We start from the raw sequence: 14952 nt of genomic DNA on the forward strand, positions 1-14952 counted from the left end.
TCCAAAGATAATCTCTGTTTTATGGGAACATTATTGCAACCTGACTGGCAGTCACCGCCTATCTCAAACTGATTATTGAAGAGAGACTGCTGACGGTTTGTGCTTTACTCTGTTGCAATCCTTTCTTGCTTTCTCTGTACAACCCACTTTTATCCTCTTGTTCTTAGAATTTTTGGTTGGGGAGATACTACTTTGGGGAGTTTTTTGTTTGGTTTACTCTGAAATTTGGAATAAATACGGTGAGCGAAGAGTAGGGGGAAGGAAATGCGTGGTTCAATGCTGGAGGCCTTGTAGACAATCAAGACTGCCTTGCTGATAACACACATGTCAAAAGGGCCAGTCAGTTGTAGTCTTTCCTCCAGAGTGCCATCAACTATGTTTCAGGGGGACCAGGCAACACTTTTTATAGCAAGAATGTATTTTTTTTACTAACTGTATTTGCAAGCAGCTGGCCAAATGATGTCGCGAATCTGCTTGGCCCTTATGTGGGACGTGCGAAGGGGAGAAGAGGTTTATTTTGTGACCTTCCCTTTTCTGTGTACCTGCATATGGGTCAGGCAGAATTGGCCCCTAAGAATTGGTACAACACATTTTTCAAGGAGTTCATAATCAAACACAACAGTGTGCTGGAGAGATGACATCAGGCAAGCGGAAGAGCTTGCCTTAATTATATGTTGTTTGCTTGCATATGATAGTACTTTGTATATGGTTCTTTATTTTTAATGTAGAATAAATTAATTTAGATGGTAGGTGGTGGTTGCAGAGAGACAATGGAAAAGAGAGAAGTATTTGAAGGAGCAGAGAGGACTGTGTGAAGTTTGGGATTAGAGAGATGTTCCAGGTGTACATTGTTAGAATGCATTGATAATTTTGAGGGTTAAGAAAAATGTTTTTAAAGACTCAAACCTAAACTGAATTGTAGTAATGCAGTTGTTTTCCACGGCATTTCTCTGTTTAAATTTATCAAGCAGTGCTACCTAGTGGCCAGTGAAATGTTTGCAATTGTGTTTAACCCAATAAAGGTAAGAACAGTTTTTAGTGCAGGGATCGGCAACCTTTGGCATGCAGCCCACCAAGGTAAGCCCCCTAGCAGGCCGGGCTGGTTTGTTTACCTGCCGTGTCCACAGGTTAGGCCGATCACAGCTCCCACTGGCCGCGGTTTGCCGCTCCAGGCCAATGGGGGCTGCAGGAAGCGGCTGCCAGCACATCCCTCAGCCCGCACCACTTTCCGCAGCCCCCATTGGCCTGGAGTGGCGAACGGCAGCCAGTGGGAGCTGTGATCGGCCTAACCTGTGGACATGGCAGGTAAACAAACCAGCCCAGCCTGCTAGGGGGCTTACCCTGGCGGGCCGCGTGCCAAAGGTTGCCTATCCTTGGTTTAGTGTAACACATGTAAGTTATTGTCTGGGTTCTCGCAGGCGAGGGGAGTACTAGATTTTTATTACAATGCACTTCTGACAGTTGACTGAACTAGATGAAATTGTAAATGAGCTTGGAAGTGGAAGATTTTTTTTCTAAACAGTAGCGTCTATAACTACTGTACATACTGGAGATTAACATCTTGGACTATTGGATATGGAAATAAAATGGCCAGTATACGAATGAGGAATGCAGTCCTAAATATTCAGCTTTTAGAAGAGAAATTCTTAAGTATATTTAGACAGGAAGATATCACAGAATGATACTGTCTTTTTGCCAGTGCACCACAAGGGGGCAGGATTGTATTATGGTATGGATATAACTGACTGACTACTGAATCCTTTGCAGGCACTGATATGTTTGGGATACTAAATCTTTATGGCTTATTTATAAGCAAGTATTACCATTCCGGACTGGAAATAAGGCATAAAATTTTAACGGTGAGTGTAATTAACCATTGGAACAATTTACCACGGAGTGTTTGGATAATTCTCCATCACTGATTCATTTTTAAATTAAGGTAGGATATTTTCCTAAAAGATATGCTTTAGGAATTATTTTGGGGAAGTTCTATGGCCCGTGTTACACAGTAGGTAAGACTTAACAATCACAATTGTCTCTCTTCTGTCCTTGGAATCTGTGCATCTATAAATATCTAATAAACCAAATTTATTTTCAATGTGTCCTTAAAGAGTTGCTGATGTCTTCTGGAGTATTTGTTTTCTCTAAGCAGAAGCGTTGGCAGACAACTGATGCACATTTGTTTTTATTTGTCTTTCTCCACCCTTGAGAATGAATGATGTATGTGTGAAAAGAACATCTTGCCAATTTATCAGATGCAATTGGTTTATCTTTTACAGTTTTCTGATTATTTGATCTCATGGTCTCTGTAGCAAGCAAATGCTGTGACAGAGACATGTGCTTGCTGGTGGTGAAACTGTAGTCACTGATTCCCGAAGAAACAGTTTCTATGCTAATGACCTTAGTAATAAAATTGCAAGGCAAGAGAAATTCACAGAATATGAGAAATAAGCAAAATATGCGTATATATCACTTTTTCCATGAGATGTCAGAGGCTCTTTGAGGGCCTGATTCTGCAAGTCACTGGCATTTAGTGGGAGCAGGATCTCGGCCCTAAGATTGTGTCCATTAATTAGGAAAAATCATAGAACTGCTTTGGAACCCAGACTACAAATGCAACTTTCTTGTGAATAACTGGAATAACTGATGTCTTAACCATACTAGAATTAAAGGGTAAACATATATTCAGATTGGTCCATGAGTAATGGTAATCAGCTATTGGGGGTAGGGGAAAAGGGATAAATGCTGGTACTCTGCCAAGCACCACTCATTTGTGACACTGTGGTGAGATGCACTGCTCACACTAGATTGTGCAGCTCTTCATAACATGATGATCCATTTGCTTGGGTCCTTTGCTCAGCTATGAAATAGCTAATGGTGACATTTAAATTGTCAGATCTAGGACTGAGTGTTTAACATTCACTAAAGATCTATGTCTGCAGATTCAGGCAGATGTCACTGTTTACCTTCAGCTCAGTTGGAAGATTTTTTTCATAATTGTTAGTGTTAGACTTCCCCAGGGAGCTGGGGAGGGCCTGAAACTTGTATTCTGGAGCACAAGGAGAGGGTGAGCAGTACCAGATCAGTGAGCCACCATGAGTTTGGCCCTATCTGACCCAGGCAATTCAGAGACATGAGCAGTTAACAACTCTTCCAAGCCCCTGGCTTCCAACAGGAGGAAACTGCATGGGTTGGGAGGGAAATGAAGAGGTCAGCTGCAGAGGAAAGGAAGGAGCAGTTCACATGACAATCAGTGCTTGGATCTCTGTGGCTGATCCCAGTGTACCAGTAATGGAGCATATTAGAACTAAACAGTTCATGCGTTTCTGCTCCTGAGAGGTTAGTTGTACTTCTGATGAATATAGTGTTGCCTAAATTGTTGTTGCAATGGAATATTAACATCTGGAAGCTACCTTCCAAAATATGCTGTCCTCAGGAAGAGTGGGTAAATGATTCTAAACGTACCAGTGTGTATTGTGAGCAAGTCTGCTTTAGGCAATAATACTATTAAGCAAAGCTGAGTAATTCTATTTTGAATTTACTGTGAATGAGACACACCATAATACAAACAGAGGTAACTGTGTGATGTCATTAATAATAGAGCACTGAAATATACACAGTGAGACCCATAGCTTCAGTTAATTTACACTGCGGTAGAAGAAACCTCTTTATTTAATCTTAAATCAATTCCAGAGTAAGAAGCAATTTTTAGAAACAGAATTGTAGGTCTTTAGAAGTGTTCAGCCTGTCTGGGAATCTGATTGGCTGATTATCTGGGTGTTGCATAATCCTCACATGCAGCTGTGTGTCAGCTTCTGAGTTACCTCTAAAGGGAGCATTTTAAAATGTGTTACCCCTCAGTCTCTTTGCTTTTTCAAACGTATTCACACAGCCTAATAGTAATTGATCTTAAAATACTGCATTGCTGTTTTACCTTCCCTGTTAGTGTGTGTGCTTCCCTGATAGCAATGGTAGTTTTACCTTGTTATATAGTCAAGTTAATGCAGTAGTGGAGGAATAAAAATTGAAAAATTTTCATTTTTGCATCTTTAGAAAAGTGTTCAGTTCTTCAACATATGGATAATTTGCATGCATGAATGTTGTGTGTTATAAACAGATGTGAATATTTTATTGGCAACTGAACTGTTACACAATATAAAAAGTATATTATAAAAAGAGGAATGTAACTGGTGCATGAAGGCGATTTTGGGTACAAACACATGGTATGACTCATTAGCTAATTGCTTTAAAAACACACAAAATAGAATAAAAGTAGTTTTTATGGAATACCTTTTTAATTCCAATAAAAAGCTTTTTAAAAAAATTCCCCCTCTGCACTGTGAACACAACAGCATTGTGTGAGAACCAAAGTTAAACTGTCCAGATGCTAACCAGTTTGCCCAAGATGAATGGAATATTAAAAGTCAAAAAATTCTGAAACATAAATTAGACTTTTAGGGCCAGATTTTCAAAATCATTCCCATTTGAAAACCTAGCCACTTCTTTAATTGTCTAAAGATCTGAGGGTCCTGCAACTCCTGTTGAGATCAGTGGAAGCTGGTGAGCATTTATGTAGTTGCCTAAATGGGCACTTAGTATGCGTGAAAGTTTGATGCTAAAAATGTTTTTTCCTAATTGCATGTATCTTAGGCTAACATGTACAGTTTTGTTAACGTTTCCCCCTTTAAAAAATCTGAAAGGCGCCAGATTAACCTTCTGGACTGCCAGGGTCTTCTGTCTGCAGAACATGTACATCACAGGAACCAGCAATATAACTTTTCCATTTCAACCCTGTCTTCAACTAAGCAGCCCTTTATTGAATGGCTATTTCAGTATCTGTGCCCACCCACTTGTTTTAGCTTGTATCCAGCTTCAACAAAAGGGTGATTTTAATGGTATGGGGAGCAGATGAGCGTTAAGTAATGCTAGCAACACACTTATACAGAGGGGGAAGGAGTCCAAGAGGATATTGATAAGAGATGGGAAGGGAAGGAGAGAGGGTAGATTAAGAGGTGTGATGGGATGAGGGCCAAGTTCAGAAATAGAGATTTTTGAGGTAGATAGACAGAGCCTTAAGAACAGAATACGGGGTTTAAAAGAGGACAGTTATTTTATTCTGCAGTAGTATCCAACTGCCACAATCATGATTAGGGTCACATTGTTCTTAGTCTGTTTGAATGCATGGAAAGACAGTCCCTTCCTCAAAGAAACTAGTCTAATTTGAAATAAGATGTGAGTAACTATAAGAGGCGAGTGGGTTGGAAATGAGGAGCAGTATTAACCTCACTCTATTACCTAGGTAAATTGCATGTGCAATGCGATGGTTCTGAATCATGGTAAACATTTTTAAAATCAGTCGGACTATCACACAGGCTAGTCATTAGTTAGCTGATTTGACATCATGAAAGAGGAACAGGAGGATAGTGTAAAGGGTTGATCCCATCAATTTTGCGTTTAAAGAAGTTGACCAGATGCTGGGTAGAGAATGAGGAGGTGGATAGTTGGAAAGAAAGGGTTTTGAACAAAGTGAGAGGGAGATGGTTGGCAAGAGGCAATATTAGTGGAGTAGAAAGAGAGCGAGTATAAATATCTCCCTTTTCCACACTTACTGAGGATAACCAGAGGAATCCAGGATGAAAATATCACCATTTTGATCATATCTGTTTGGCTCTGAAGGTCTTGCTTCCCACAACTAGCAATAGTGTTTGTTTATAAGTTAGTACCTTCATAACTTGGACACAGTCTCCTCTGCCAGGCCCTCTAAATTATCCAGTCTCTAGAAGCTGAAATTGTCGGCATGGAATCTAAAATGATAAACGCTCAATGTTGTATTCACTCTTGGGAACCAGTAGATTTCCTGCTTAAATCTAAGAAGCTGTTTACCTCCAGGGTGGAAAAAGTGGATTTGAAGGGCCTTTCACCTAACACTTGACTTATTAGCAGTCTTGTGTGTTGCTCCCAAGGTTCCGGAAGCACTGTTAATTTATTGGTGTACCCAAATCCCGGTTTCTTCATTTGGAAGTAGTTGGCCTACATAGGATTCTTTCTAGATACAGCTTAGGCAAAAAGCCTTCCTTCCCTTATTAAGAGCCCAAGACAACATAGAAGATAGCAAGGCATTTGTACAGTCTCTTGACAGGAAGGAAAGTCCAGTTATAGGCTGAGTCAATGAGTAATAAACACTGGCAAATGACGTTAGGATCAGTAAGTGGTGAGTTAAATCTTTCATGAGTTGGGAAATGCTTGGGACATATAACTGTTTTTTTTTTCTGTCTCCGAACAAGGATTTATATGCTGAGCAAAGGAAGACTGGAGTTATGACAAAGTACACTTCTCCCCTTTTTTTGTGGGTGCATGTATGGATGGGGTCCTATACACTCTTCCTTAATTCTCTCTATGAACACTTTCCTGAAAAAAATCAGAAAAAGAGAGGGTTACACAATCATAGAAGTCCTGTAATAGCCCTCTGAGGCAAATAGATTTGAGCCAGGGCGCACTTATATACCTTCTCCTGCTTTACTTGTCTAATGCAAGCCATAGTAATCTGTATAGTATGCAGGATACAAATATATACAGGACGTGCAACGTGAAACACTTTTAAAGTTGTAGGACAGATTTTAACCTTTGGAATGTTGTGACTCTTGTGGGCTTGACTCCTCAATCTTTAATGTTGATAGCTGTTTTGCATCTATATGTGCAAGGTTGCAGACTACAGTGAAGACCATAATTAGCGCTGGTGAGGAAATGATTCTCCTCCCACTCCCCGCATGAAAAAATTCAATAAACAGTTTATTTCACTGAAACTATTTTCATTTTTCAGGATTTAATTGAAAAAACATTATTTTTCAACAAAACTCCTGTACTTTTTGATCCTTCTGATTTTTAGAAAAGATGTTTCCTATCACACTCATTTTGATTGAGAATGTTTGACCAGGTGTAACTGAATTTCAGCATGCCATACAAAAGTTAATCTTAACCCTGAGATGTTCTACCAAGCTTAATGAAGAAATTTCAACCTCTTAACATCTTTTCTTTGTCCACAATATCCTCCCAGATGTAAAATGTGTCTCCAAAACTTGAACATAAATTTGTCTTTGGTTTCTGTCTTAGAGCAGTTAAAATTCCCTACTTTATGCAGCTTTTTCTTTTAGAACAGCTTTCAGAGCCACTTGACAATATATTCCCATTGTGGCTTTTTTTTTTTTTTTTTTCAAAGGACTGATTTGAATGGAAGTGGATGGGTTAAGAATAGGAAGTTGATTTAGGTTTCAGGGTTTTTGGTTATTTTTTGGCAGAATGAGGTTGCATGTTGGTGCCGGGGATTAGAACTTTTGAGTTTGGTTAATTAGTTTTTGGTTTTTTTTAAGTTTGGTTTGTGGGAGAGCCTGGAACTTGTGTAGATGATTTTGTAAATTGAAATATGCTTGAAATTGAAAGGATCAGTTTGTCTTGAGTATCCATGTCTTGAGTTTGTCTTTTAACTCGGCATTCTCTATTTACCAGCAGTATGGTATATGGTCCACTGTAACGCTCACTGATTGTGCATGAAGACCTGGTTGACCACATAGGGCTGGCTCTCCTCTTTGTGTCCAAATACTGTGACAAGTGCTCAAGTTCTTTATTGTGAAGAAGAGCCTAGGATACTGGGAAAGGAGCTGGAAACTAGGAGAACCCAGCTTATCTGTCTCTACTTTGAGGCTACTGTAAAATAAGAGGAGTAGAGGGAATACTAGTATTAGTGAGACTAGTGCTGCCAGCTGTGAACAGAGCAGTAATGTTCAGAGAAGCAGGAAAACGAGGGCTGGATATCTGGGCATCATATACAGAGGGAAGGCAAGTGGCTAGAAATCATATGCAGTGTTTGGTTCTTTTCTCCTTTCTAAACACTTTTCCGTGTAATCAGTGTGTATCACGAGGCTATTACCTGATCACAGGCAAGAGGTAGTTTTCATAAGACTTTTTCTGTTAAGGGGTGGCCCCCATTATGAAAAAAACCCAGGAACACCTTTTTATAAAGTACTCAGGTCCAGATGTAGCACTGGTTCAGTTTGGAATGAGTGGATTTTGTTGGAGCATTTGCTTTGTGATTTAGTAGTCAACATATCTTTTTTTTCAAATAAGATTCTCAGCAGATGTGTTTTCTAAATTGACTAATGTGTTTGCGTATCTCAGAGGGTCATCCTTAGCTGATCATAGAGCATGTATGTTGAAATTTAATTAGTGAAAAATGCATGATTTATTTTGTTCATAAAAAAGCAGTTGTGAATTAGTATGAGTGTCACTGTATCTCTTTATTCCTAGATATAAAATGTGCAGCCTGTTTTCAATTAATGTATAATTAAGTTTGTAATTAGACTGAAAGTTAGATTTGTTATGTTGTTGGGCATCTTAGATATTGTAGTTATAATTTAATTTTACTTTTTTCCCCTTCCCTCCTATGTCTGCTTATCCTTTTTGGAATGTGGTTCTTCAACAAAATCGTGATGTACTTCTGATACAGGTAAATACTTTTTTAATTACCAATATTTATTGAATGTAATCTCTGCTTGGAGAGTGTACAAACAGGCTTTAATAAGACAAAACAGTTCAGTCGTGGATAATACACTGGATAAATTCAATCATAAGGTGATGCTGATATCATCACAATTGGCTGTTAAAGGTGACCTGCAAAGAAAAATGGCCTAAAAGTTCCCTTCCCTACCAATTCCTCTACCTCCACCTCAGAAAAGTGACGGCGGCTGTTTCTTTCCCCACCAACATCAGAAATTTAGGTCTTGTATTCCCTGGAAGACTTTATGGTATCTACATAAATGGTGAATTATGACTTCACAAATCAAAGAGCTCAGAGACTTAGGGCTTTAGTACCTACCAGTAGAGTTTTTTTTAGAGGCAGTAACTCCCCTCACCCCAACCCCAAGTGTGGATGCAGTTATATGGACATTAAAAAGCTTATACTGGTGTGGTTTGTTCCAGTTCAGGAACTGAAATAAACTATACCAACATAGGGCACCTTTATCCCCATGTAACTGTCAGCAAAAAATTCACACACCCCTAAACCAACATAATTACAACATATTTTCCACATGTACATGTGTAAGTGTAGATCAGGCCAATTGAGAGAGGATACCTTTTAACAACACTTTGGGGTTTAACCTATTAAACTAGAATGTTGAATTAACATTTTGGACAAAACGTTTGCTAGCAACTTTATATCTTGCCCCTTCAGTTAAGTTGTGAGAGTTCACAATGTCCATGTTCTGAGAACTTCAAAAGATGCTTCAGCAAAACTAAAAAAGACAAGTCTTAAATCCTTTGGTTTTAAATTAAAAGATAAGTTGGGGAACGCTTTTTTTTGGTGGGGGAAAGCTATCAGGCTGCCTTCATATAAAATAAACTAAGAAAAGGGACAAGCCCAACTCTTTCAAAATCTTTTGCAGATTACCTTTAAAATTGATGGAAAATGTATTTTAGGGATGAATTTGTACGAGGAGCTGCAGGGAATTCCTATTACCTTTTCAGTAAGGTGAAACAAACTTTGGTAAAACTTGGACCTCATCTGCAGACACTACCAGTATAGCGTTTACTATCATGAATAGCCCCATTAGCGTCAATGCTACTATATGCATTAGTAAATAATATAACCAGTAAGGCCATGTCTACATTACCACTTATGTAGGCAAAACTTACGTATCTCAGGGGTGTGAAAAAAACCCACACCCCAGAGTGACATAAAGTTATGCTGGCATGAGTGGTAGGATGCACAGCGCTATGTTGGCGGGAGAGCTTCTCCCGCTGACATAGCTGCCGCTGCTTGTTGGGGGTGGCTTAATTACATTGATGGGAGACCTCTCTCCTGTTGGAATAGAGCAGCTACACGAGAGATCTTGCAGCAGTGCAGCTGCATCGGTGCAGTTGCAAACTCTAGTGTAGATGTAGCCTAAGTTTTTGCAGATTCAGATCCTTTAATTGTATCTTTTCCCCTCTGCACATGCATATTAAAAGAACTCCACAGCTTGAAATTCTGTGTTCAATGCCCCAAATAACCTTAATAAGAGAGGCAAGCAGCAGATTTATTATCTAGAATATATGTGGTTTTGTTTTTAACTTTTCAGGTTTGTGAAGTCTAGGTTGCCCAATTCCTTTTGGAGGAATGTCACAATATACATTCTGCTGGTGGCTTCATACTGGAAAGCACTCTGAAAAGTGGATTCTGTATCTAGCAGTAACATAGCTATTTTTAGAACAGTGTACTGTTTTGTAAATGTTTAGAAAAAATGCTGTTTTTGAAAACATTTAAAATCTGTACAGATGTTTCCAACAGTGTGCTAAGTAAACAGTCTGAAAGGCCTGAAAATTAAACCTTTAATGGCAAGATATGTTATCCATGATGTTCAGTGGCAGATGTTAGACCATCAGCAGAATGTATCAGGAGAAGGAATTTAAAGCTACTGATACATGGCAATGTGGCCTTTGGATATAGAAAAAACAAAGGATGTTTTAAAATTACAAACCTACAGATTGCTTCTCTTAGACTGGGGCATTCAGAACATAATTCTGAAAGGGATTTTTGGGGTGAGATAGGAAAAGGAGCATGCACACTTGTAAACTACCTTTAAGTCTCTGAGCTGTCAATTATGTTAAATTGACTCGTATTGTCCATTAACTATATTAGAATTAAATGTGATCTACTCAGAATTACAGAAAACAATATTAATATTAATGGCAATATATATAAAAGGGGGGGGAACCTTTAAAATCAGCTATGTGCTCGGTGTCCCTATTTGGCTTTGCTTTTGGGGGCATTCAGTATATAATTCCAAAGTTAATGGATTTTTGTCAAGCCAATTTGCAAATTACCTTTTTAAAAGTCAGTTGATCTTCAGCAGCATAAGAACCTGTGACAGTTATGTATCACAAACACCTTTTTTAAAAAAAAACAACCTGATTTCTTTATACTGCTTAAGATGTTTGTGACATCTTTTGCAGAAGAAATTCCCAACTTCAGGTTCAGGTCTTGACAAGTAGCGTAGAGAAGAACAACTGATTCTGAGCTGTTCGTGTTTTTAAAATTGAGTTTCCAGTGTGTACGTTTTGGCCCTTCATAAAAATGAATCAGCGTTGAAAATTAAGGTATGTCTACACTTAAACTGGTACAGCAGCACAGTGCTTCAGCGTAGACACACTCTACAGTGACAGGAGGGGTTCCCTGTCGTAGCTAATCCAACTGCCCAAGAATTCTTCCGTTGATCTACTGCTGTCTACACTGCGGATTAAGTTGATTTAACAACGTCAGTCGGGGTTGTGGAGTGACATGGCCGGGTGACATAGCTGAGTTGACTTGACTTTTTTTTTTAATGTAGACCTGACCTTAGTGTTTCTTAACTGTTGGCAGTAAAAGGAGAACTAGACAATGTTTAGATTACCTGTCCTGGCTTTTGCCACAAATTTCCTGCGAGACCTTGGGCCAGTCCCTTACTCTCTCCTTGCCTCAATTCACTGTAAAATGGGATAGTTGCACTTCCCTAATTCAGTGAAGCTCATATAGTACAGTAAACAGGGCCAAAGTAGTACTCTGATTTTTTTGCTGGTGTGCTGTTAGATTATGAAAGTAGACCCTTCTACAGTACCTGCTTTAAATAGAACTTCGAAGTTGACATATTAGCAATGAGCAATTATGAGCTATGTTACCACAAACCCACATTAAAATATTTAATGGTGCTGACTGGAGAGATTGACTGTTTCTTACATGCTTCTAATTTAGACAAATAAGCTGAAATGATAAAAATTGTCAAATGTACAACAGACTCCACATATATTTAATAAACCAGAAAGATATAGATATAAGCATAAAACAAATACCTCTGCCAACTGCTTCCTACAAAAAAATCATAAATTAATTTTTACTATAGCTTGGTTTATGTCTTCATAATAAATCATGGAAAGTTCAGCTTCCATCAGTACCAAACCTACTGAAATATTGAGGGCCTGAACAGCTTTTATCTTTGGCATACACCTGATGATCCTGTCCAATAGTGATCATGACAGATGTGTAATGGGATATTGAACTGTTCACTCTTTGATGTTCAGGCACCTTGAGAGAGAATTTACACCTTTATAACTTGATAAATTGATATTTATAAACCATTGAACCTTAATGTATAGACACTTCTACAGGCATTTAGAGCTTGAAATCTGCATGTATTGTGATGCATTTTGTAGCTAGCTGTTCTGCAGTCTTCTTATTAAATGTTTCCACTATTGGCTAACCGAAGAGCAGACGTGTGAACAAAACTAGCTTCATCTAAAATGAGAAATACGCGTTTTAAAGAGGACTAAAAATACAGCTGTACTTCTAGGTTGTCTGTACTAGACCCATTTCCTTAAAATTTCCCGCCATTGCTACCACTGAGTCAGTAGCAACAGTGGGAGGGGTAGTGTAGACTGCTTTTTGACCACCTTGTTGTTGTAATGCTGCTCCAAACAGGTCGGTCACCTGGTGGTTAAAACAGCAGCCGCCACTAATGACTGTTAACTCTGGTGCTCTCATTGTTGCTACAATGGTGGACCTGCGCTAGTGGCGAAGGGTTCTGAGAAAATAGGTCTAATGTAGGTAAGGCCTTGTTGGTTTCATTTCTGAGACAGCTGCTTGTTTCTTTAGTGCTATAAATTGGTCTGAGTTACTAATTTACCTACTGGGAAATATTTGATATTCAGCATTCAATTCTCTTTCTAAAATATACTATCTGTTTTGCTTTTCAGAAAAGGGACTTTATGTGTATAGATTTGTTCTTATACACACACAAGCTTTCATCCCAGTGTGCTGTCGCTGCACCTGACTGAATCAAAATGTCTGTGTGGCCAAGGGGAATTGTGGGCTTTGCCAGTCATTCATACTGAGAACATAGTTTCTCTTCCTTCTCCTTTCTCTTTCCCAAGCAGCAATAGCTTCTACCTGACAAGGGACATCCCTCAAGCAGCAATATCTGACCTTTCGGTAGGCAAATCTTCATTGCTACTCCAGCCTTGGGCCAGCTGAATGCATGAAGCTCCCTCTGGAGCTGCTTAATGTCACTCTGATCAGTCCCCATGCACGTAGTTTCCTACTTTTATGGGAAGGAGTTCCCATTTGTGGAGTATTTGTAATGAACCCCCTTTTCTTCCCCATGTCATGCTACATCCTGGCAGTCAGTGAGTAAAGGTCATTGAAGCAGGAAGGGGAGCACTTGCCACACCAGCCGAGGAAGAGTGGGGAGCAGTGCTCCCCTAAGTCAGGGAGAGAGGGAGGAGTTCCACTCTGTTGTTAGCAGAGGCAGGGGAGTTATATTTCAGCCTCAAAAAGCATTGCAGCTGCATCTCACCCTGGTTTATATCCAGCTCCCTTCATCCCTCTCCCATCTATCATTTCCCACCCCTTTTTTATATTTTGGCAGAGTTTGCTTTCTACTTTTCATTTCTTTTCTCCCTACCACCTTTCTCTGAGTTTTTGCCTATTCTTGTGCATTTTTTTCTCCCTCAGTTCTGTCTCTCTCCCCTTCTCCCCGCTATTCTCCCCATCGTTTCCTCCTCCCTCTCACCTCCTTTTCCATCTCATTTCTCTCCCTCTTCACTCCCCACTTCAGTGTCTTGCCCGTTCTTCCCTTTTTAAATTTTCTCCATCCTTTCCTTTTTCTCTTCCATCTCCACGCTCTTCTTCCTGTTCTTTCAGTTCGTAAAAGTGTAGCCAGGTGCATTTGCTGTGGATGCTCTGACATAATATTAAGATTCCCGTAAATACAATGAAACTGCTCAACACCCTTAATAATCAGCTGCTCACAAGATAAACAGAATCACTTCTATAAAACACAATTACAGCCTGCAATCGCTCCACCCAGTCCTGATTCTGTAGCCCTTACTTACATGCATAGTTCCATTGACTTCAACAGAATTGGCCTCATGAAGAAGGGTTGTGAGATTGAGGCCTGAATTCCTGATTAAAAAGAGGGGCCTTTTCTGGAAGGATAACAAATACGAGCTCCTTTGGATAGAGTGAAAGTGAATATCAGAGTCAAAAGTCTTGACAGAGAATACTTTGACAGGAGATATTCCTTTAAAAACTTTCCCCTTTTGTTACGTAAGCAAATAGAAAAATTGAAGATTGTGAATGTCTCCTTTTCTGAAATTTTTATGTAACCATATGTAATGTAGATGGATGTAGAGAGAGATACAAATGAAATCTGTATTCATAAGGACCTAGGAATTCACGCCTGGGTATAATAAAAATAGAAAAGTCCTTTATACATGAAGAATGTGTTAGATCAGCTAAATGTTCTTGAGGTAAGTACATGGAACCTGTACTTAATGTAGCAAAGAGCCTTTAAAGGGTAATATATCTATATGATCAGTGCACATCAGCTGATGTGGCTGAAACATTCATGGTGGAACATTCATATCGTAGAAAAAGGCTCAAACTCTATTTGTGAATGCTTAAAATCCTTTTATGAAATCCATATTCTTTATTTTATCAGTATTGACATGACTGTCCCATTATTTCTATTTCCTTATCTAGCCATTACATATAACCTTACTGCATATTCTAAAAAAGTCTAAACAAATCAGTATATTTTATTACCTTCATAATAGTGCCCTCAGATCCCTGAAATCTGTTTGTTTGTGCATCAGCTCTAAAATGCCAGACTGGGGCTCCATTGTGCTAGACGTCATGGAAATATAGAAGAAATGGTTCTGTCCTGCAGAACTTACAAACTAAGTGGACAAGACCGAGGGGGGTGGGGTGGGGGGGATATAACATACAAGCAGAGTGATCAGAGTAATGGTTGGCAAAATCTTCTTTGTTCCACAGTTTTTTAAGCAGAGATGGGTGTTGGCATTTTTGCCTTTATGTAACACAGACACAGCCCACCTATGAAAAATTAATTCCTGGGTGTGGTAAAGAAACTAAATTCTGCTTGGCCT

At 39.2% G+C, this 14952-nt stretch overlaps 1 protein-coding gene across 3 annotated transcripts in view; it reads left to right on the forward strand.

Moving 5' to 3' along the window:
• The window catches only part of TSC22D1 (TSC22 domain family member 1), a 140542-nt gene that overhangs the window by 91341 nt on the left and 34249 nt on the right, over positions 1–14952 (forward strand). The window contains exon 1 of one of the 3 annotated variants that reach the window (XM_077811807.1): positions 8389–8500. The exons of the other annotated variants lie outside the window; for them this stretch is intronic. The gene's annotated coding sequence lies outside the window, so the exon portion shown is untranslated. Of the gene's footprint in view, positions 1–8388; positions 8501–14952 lie in introns of those variants that run through there. 3 annotated transcript variants of the gene reach the window in all.

Source organism: Eretmochelys imbricata, chromosome 1 (assembly GCF_965152235.1).
Source record: "Eretmochelys imbricata isolate rEreImb1 chromosome 1, rEreImb1.hap1, whole genome shotgun sequence".
NCBI lineage: Eukaryota > Metazoa > Chordata > Testudines > Cheloniidae > Eretmochelys > Eretmochelys imbricata.